The sequence below is a fragment of the Propithecus coquereli genome, unplaced genomic scaffold (assembly GCF_000956105.1).
Source record: "Propithecus coquereli isolate 6110/MARCELLA unplaced genomic scaffold, Pcoq_1.0 Scaffold308, whole genome shotgun sequence".
Classification (NCBI taxonomy): domain Eukaryota; kingdom Metazoa; phylum Chordata; class Mammalia; order Primates; family Indriidae; genus Propithecus; species Propithecus coquereli.
Genome location: NW_012148708.1, coordinates 68864 through 76015, shown reverse-complemented (window position 1 = coordinate 76015; position 7152 = coordinate 68864).

Sequence of the window (7152 nt, the reverse complement as noted above, 5' to 3'; positions counted from 1 at the left end):
ATTAAGAAGAAAGGAGCACACTGTTGGGGGGATGGGCACGCTGGTACCTCTGGCTTGGGTGGTGCAAAGGGAATATATGTAACCAAAATGTTTGTACCCCATAATACTCTGAAATTTAAAAATAAAAACAATGAAAGGGTTTTGGGAGGATATGTTGGCTAATAAATACTGCTTGGTTATTAATGTGCTCTTTTTTGCGTATCCCATGCAACTTCTACTATAGCTGTTCTCTGCTGTTTGAGTTTGTTTTGCTATTTTAATAACCTTGTTTTCTGAAGCATGCTACATACATAAAAAAAAAAAAAAAAGAAAATCTTTCCTTAAAGAAAAACGAAGAAAGGAATAACCCCATTATCCGTGTTTCACAAGACTAAACAATGAGACCAAGGGAACTGTGCGTTTGAGTGCACGTAATGGACCACAGGCCCAGACAAGAAGACACCCAAGTTCTGCCAATTCTTCTCTGTCCAAAAACTTCGTGGGAACTGCCAGAGGTAGGTCCATCACTCCAAGCATAATTCTCTAGTTCTGGCGTGCAATGATGTTTGTTTCCTGTTTGCCAAGGCCTGCAGGGAAGGGCTACTGCTGGTATCATGCACACCAACATGAAAGTCTAAATGTAGAATTGGGCCAAGTTTTGGATGGACCTGGGTCTTGGGGCTGAGGCCAACGCAGTAGCTAAAATTTCTGAAAACATCAGCTTTAGCCCCAAGTGAAAAAGCGTTTCCGTGTGGGTGGGTGGCCTGGAAAGGATTGAGGAACGAGGTCTGGATTTAATCTGCCAGGCAGGTAAACGCAGTTTCCACCGTGGCTCTCCCTGTCCTCTCCCCGAGGCAAAGCTTGTTCCTGGAGCTCAGGGACCCAGGGTCATCCCGGGATGGGGGTTGTTTCCGAGTAGTTGTGTGCCCCAGCGACATGCCCTGCGGCTCAGACTGGGCATTTCTAAGGCCTCTTCACCCTCACCAGAGCTAAACGGCTGAGGCAGCACAGAAGAGCATGGCCTCCAGGACGCCTTGGATTCCCTGCAAGGCAGAGACAATGCATCCTCGGCCCTCGTGCTTGCAGTACCCTCAGGACCTTTGCCAGAGATCTGTGCATCTGATTAGCTAGTTGGAAACACTGGTGGCAGGCCCCGTGTGTGGGACTTCAGGCAGGACTGCGATGGTGGGAACGCTCGGAGGTGGCTCGCTCTCGGGGGAGGCAGGCCTGGGCGGGTCGTCCGTGCGGGACCTGGCAGCTGCGTTTAGGAGGTTGCTAAGGGCTTGGCTGAGCCCTGCAAAGACAGTAGCCTTTGCTGTTCTAGTTCTTCCTATTCTGTTGGCTCGTTTCCCTCCAATGTTGCAAGAGAAGAGGGCAAGAATCTCTTGGAAGCAGCAGAGTAGAAACGACATAGGATTTGGAGCCAGAAGACACGGGTTAGAGTTCTGACCTGCCAGGTTTCAGGGTCTCCATTCCTCCTGTAAGTTGGGTTGTTATGAGGATTAGTTAGACCAGGTTTGTGAAAGTGCTCAGAAAACGGTAGAATCGTGTACCAATACCTGTGGCTCTTATTATAACCTGGTCCAAAATGTCCTTCAAGTCGTGGTCACTTTTAAAGAGATACCTTCGCTGCAGGGAAATCCATTCAGCTTGGGAACATTTAAAAGCAAACGTGTAAGCTGAGATGCTGGCAGCTGAACCCCAGTGATGGATGGTGTGACTGCATCCCCACCCCGCCGCCGTCGGCCCTTCCCTCTCACGCTGAGACACAGGGCGGAGAAGGGAACTCAGGGAGCAGGCAGAGCGCGGGACGCATCCTTGCTTCTTGGTCTTGCACAGCTCAGCAGCTCTTCACCGCTGCAGCGCCCGCTCGGAGCTCCGTCTCCCTTAGGGAGAAGCTAAAGAAGTAGGGAGAGGGAGAGCGGGGGAGGCTCAGGAGACAGAGCAGGGGGGCGGTGGAATCAGGGAATGCAGAGGGAAGGGAGGAAGGGACAGGCAGGATCTGTCTTCCAGGTGTGCGGACCCTGCATTCTGCGGAGGTAACTCACAAACATCGTTGCTGAAATACGCAGCCGAAGCAATGGTGGTAACTCGCACGGCACTTCCTGCATGCCAGCCCCTGTCATTGTGTACACGTGTCAACGTGCGATCTTCACAGCCCGAGCGTGGGGGGATCCATGGCCCCCTCTGCAGACAAGGACCCGAGAGCTCAGTAGCTTGGCAAAGGCTGTGACAGGCACGTCAGGTTTTATTCTAAGGACAAGGAGAAGCCACAGGGACTTTAGCCACAGGATGACAGGACCTGATTCAGGTTTTGCAAGGGCCCCTCCGGGTGTGCCACGGAGAGCGGGCTGTAGGGATCGGAGGGAGACGGCCGTAGAGGCGGGAGCAGGGCAGAGCTGCTTGAGGAGAGGATGGAAAGTGAGGAGTGGAGACAGCAAGCTTGCACAAGCATTTTTTTTTCTTCTTTTTTTTATTTCAGCATATTATAGGGGTACAGATGTTTAGGTTACGTATGTTGCCCTTGCCCCCCCACCCCAAGTGCACAAGCATTTTTTTTAAAAAATTAAAATTAAAATTAAAAATTTTAAATAAAATTGTATACATTAAATGTTTAAGGTGTGCAACATGATGTTTTGCTATCTGCATGTATTGATGATTACTACAGTCCAGCTGGTTACCATCTCAGCTCACGTCTGACTGTGTGTTTCAGATCGGCTCTCTCAGCGAATGTCACACAGAGCAGTGTCAACCACAGTCACCGTGCCATACACCAGGCCCCCAGAACTCCTTCATCCTGCAAAGCTGAAGCTTGGCACCCTTTGACCAGTGTCTCCTGAGTTCCCGGCCCTGGCCCCGCCCCCGCCCTGCTGCTCTCTGTTTCTGTGGATTGGGCTTTCTCACCTTCTGCACAGATGCGAGGTCAGGTGTGGACAGGATTTTCGGAAGTTTTGACGTGAGCAGGTGCAGCGGGAGAGTGGATGGGGGTGAGAGGGGTGCGCTCCTAGGGAAAGGACCTCCTCGGTGATTTGTGGGCCCATGGGGATGTCCAGCAGGGAGGGAGGGCCCGGAAAGCTCCGCTCCGGCAGCTGGACTCGTGGGCTTCATGAGGGCTGCTCGAGGACTTTATCCTCATCCTCCAGGCCCCCCTTTTGCATTCGTATTTTTCCAGCTTTGTCTGCAATTTATAAGATCTTATTCCTACAATATACCCCTGAGACCATCTTCACAAACTGTTAATGGGGTGCAAGGCGAGAACTGTGCTGAGAATCTAGCTAGAAATAAGGCACGAGCCTAGCTGAAAATAATGATAATAATTAGCTACTGTCCCCCGTTTTCTTCTCTATAATTGCCACTCTGGTGCCACACAGCTGGTGGTCATCAAGATTCTTAGCTTTCTCCACAGGTAACATCACCTTTTTGAAACCTAGGGGTACTTTCTGATGGAGCTTCAGGTCCCGAGTTCCAGTGGGATGGCTGACCCACCCAGACCAGCAGCCTGACTCAGCTGGTTTTGTGACTCCCACCCGAGTACCTGGTCAGCAAAGAAGACAATTTCTACAACCCTATGGTTCCACCCCAAACTCAGCCAATTAGCAGATACAATTGCCTCCAAACTGTCTTTAAAAACTCTGTCTCCCAAATTCTTGGGGAGGCGGGTTTGAGGAATTCCTCCCATCTCTCCGCTTAGTGCTGTGCAGAAGTATTAAATCTTTCTCTGCTGCAAACCCTGCTGTCTCAGTGCATTGGCTTCCTCTTGGGCAGTGGGCAAATGAACCTGGTTAGGCAGCAACATCCGTTATTTCATAATACTCATAATGGCTTTGCATCTCTGATTAAACCCTGACTGAAGAAGAATTTGGTAGCTAAAACTGGGGTGCTTCAGTAACAGAAACCTAAAAAATGTGCCTTTGGGTCTGACTGGGGGGCAGAGACCTGAAGATTTCCAAAGACATGATTAGTGAATGCTGGAAGGACAGCGAGAACATGTTTATGGAAGGCTGGAGGAAAGGGGACCCACGCCACGTAGTAGGGGGACATTTGCTGCAGTGACATGGAAGTTAGAATGGATGCTAATGAACTCATGGATCTGACCAAGGAGATTTCAAAACAGAATTCTGGAAATGCCAAGTGGCTTCTTTCAGCTGTTTATAATAAAGAATGTGAGAAGATAGTTGAACTACAGGGCAGCTATCTAATTTTCAAGCAGGATTTAGAGGAAATATAAAGGAGCCAGAATTTTCTGGGTTTGAAATAAAACAGCTGCTTATTCCTGGCCTCTTCAAATAGCAAGATACTCTGAAAGTAATAAATGGCCTTAGGGAAAAGATAAAACCCAGAGTCCTCCCAGCATAACATAGCCTTAGAGTAAGGTAGCTTTAAGGTAGAGCCTCTAAGCCAGACGAAAATTCTCCTAATAATATTAAGGGTGTGCTGTGTACACCTGTCAACTAGACAATTGGGCTTCCACGGATCTTAAGGACATTCTCTCATGTGGGTCTCACCTGGGACTCAAGGTAGAGAAATGCCGTCCCGGAAAGAAAAGTGGGAAGGTTTTGTCTAATGGAGTGTTATTGTGGCTTTGGTCTGATTTTATACATGAGAAACTCACAAAGATTTTAAAGGAATTGTGTCATCTTGGGCTGAAAGAGACAAAGACTAAGATAATGAAAAGTGGACTTTGGACTCTCAAGCTCCTATGGGAAGGAAGCAGGCTGAGAAATTTTTCAGCTGTAAACTTGAGCCATTTCTTATGGGAAAAGAAGGATGATTAAGGGAGTGGAGCCCAAAATCACAGAGAACCACTCCCAGGTAGCAGGACGGGGTCTCTAATCAAGGAACTGGTGACATGTGTCCACCTGGATTTCACAGCTGCTCTGGACCAGTGACTATGTGCTTCCTCTCTCTTCTTGCTTTGGGATGGGAGGAACTACAGTGACTATCCCAGGCCCATCTCATGCTGGGTGTGTGTGAAGCTGATGGTTCATAGTCTTCAAACTGGTATACACAATCCAAGAAATTGTACCCAACTCTTGGAGGAGACTTATCTTGTTATTTGGATTATGAGATCATGGAATTTGAGTTGATGTTTTCATGAGATAAAGACTTTTGGGGTCTTTGGAGGGGTTAGTATATATTTTGCACACGGAGGACATGAATTGTTCTGGCTAGAGAGCAGACTGCAGGAGACAGTGTCAAAAAACAACCTCAAAAGATGCCCTTCCTCCCTGTATGTGCATGATGCTTTCCTCATCAGGAGCTTATGTCTCTCCCATGAGTCTGGGGTGGGTGGGTCTAGGACCACTTTAACCAATAAAAATATGAAAGAGTGAGTTTTGGAACCCTTGAGTTAATATTTAAAGAATACCTATAGCTTCAGCTTCTTCCCCCTTGAGGAAGCCCTTCTGCTGGAGGAAGCTCTAGCAGCTACTGAAGGGACCAGCATGAAGGAAGAGCAAGGCCCCTGGCCAGGGACCCAGCGGAAATCCCACCCCAGCCAGCACCAACCTGCCAGCTCTGGAAAGGAGCCATCTTGGAAGTGGCCACGCAGCCCAAGCCGAGCTGCTCCAACGGACACTGGAAGAGCAAAAAGCAAAGGCAAGTCCCCGCCAAGCCTGCCCACATTGCCAAGTTGTATGCAAAGAAATGACTTATTTTGTTTCAAACCACTCAATGTTGGGATAATTTGTTATGCAGCAATAGATAACCTACACCAGAAGTAATTTTCTTCTCTGAAAAATTCGCTTGTTGCTAGAAATTCTCAACAATGAATTTAAAATGGGAAACACTGACAAGTAAGAGGGAGTTGCAAAAAAGAATTAATTAAAAACAATTTGAGAATGGAGGCAGGTAGAGGGAGCTTGAATGTCTTTAGAATAGCATAAATATTCAATGTATAATCAATATTTGTTGTGAATTTGATTCATTTGAGACTTATGACTCATTTATAGGAAAAGTCTTTAAAAAGTAGCAAAATCTTATCATTTGAAAGAAAAGAAAGTACGAGGTATGATGTCCTTTCTGAGAATAAGTCGCAAACCCAGAGAGTGAGAGACTGATAGGTTGGTCCGGAACGAGTTCTGGATCTAAGCATTGAAAAGAGCACTTTTCTTATTTTAATTCATATGGTTCTGTTCTGGTTGAAAAACTGAATCTTAGCCAGCAAAATCTGTTCATTTTTTTTTATTTCAAAGTATAATGCAGTACAAATATTTTTGGTTACACGAATCACTTTTATAACGCTTGAGTCACGGTTCTAAGTGTGCCTGTCGCCCAGATAGTGTGCATTGTGCCTGTTAAGTAGGTTATGGCCCATCCCCTCCTCCCCCCAACCCCAGTCCCGGTTCATTTTAGTTACATTCATAGTTGATTCTGGAGCTGGGCTGAATCGATTAAGTGCTGAGCTATTGGGAAGGACAGCAGTATTTACTGGTGTTATACATATGGATATGCCAGAAGGGAAAAACCAACATCCCCAGGCAACATAAACTAAGATTCGTGGGGCTTCATTTCACTGCTTCTGCACTCAGGCCAGGGCCAGGAGACTGTGAACATTTTGCCAGAAAACTAACATGTTCATCTCCCATGATATGGGGATGAGCGTGTTTGACCCGGCATCTGCCTCCCGCCTCTCCTCCACGCCCCTCCACAGCTTCCGCGCGGAGCACTCACTCTCGCTGTGTGTGCATGAAGTGCCTAAGATGGAAGACAGCAGAACAGCAGCAGCAGGTGTTCAGTTTCCTTCTTGTCTTGTTCTCTCCAACCCCTCTAACTCCCTTCAGGCAGTGCAAAATAATCTGGCTTCCTAATGGTCCCAGTGTGGTGTAATTTAGAATCACTTGGAACCATTGGTGTGGACATGATCTTTGTCCGTGATTTCACAAGCAGGACTCCTGCCGAGTTGGACGGGGCTGCTGGGAGAACCGTGTGGGTGGACGTGCACTGTCTCGCCGTAGCAAACTCGTCTGTCCTCACCTTGGACGAACTCCCCCAAGGGTTCTGGTTAGGACTATGTAGTGAGGACTTAGAAGGTTTATTTTGGTAGGGACTGTGTTTGTCACATACTATGTACCTCAGAGTCTTACAGTTTTGAAATAATCAATGATTCTTTTTTTTTAATAGCAAAAGAAGGAATGGCAAGTGAGAATTGGAACTCTATAAGCGATCCTAAAC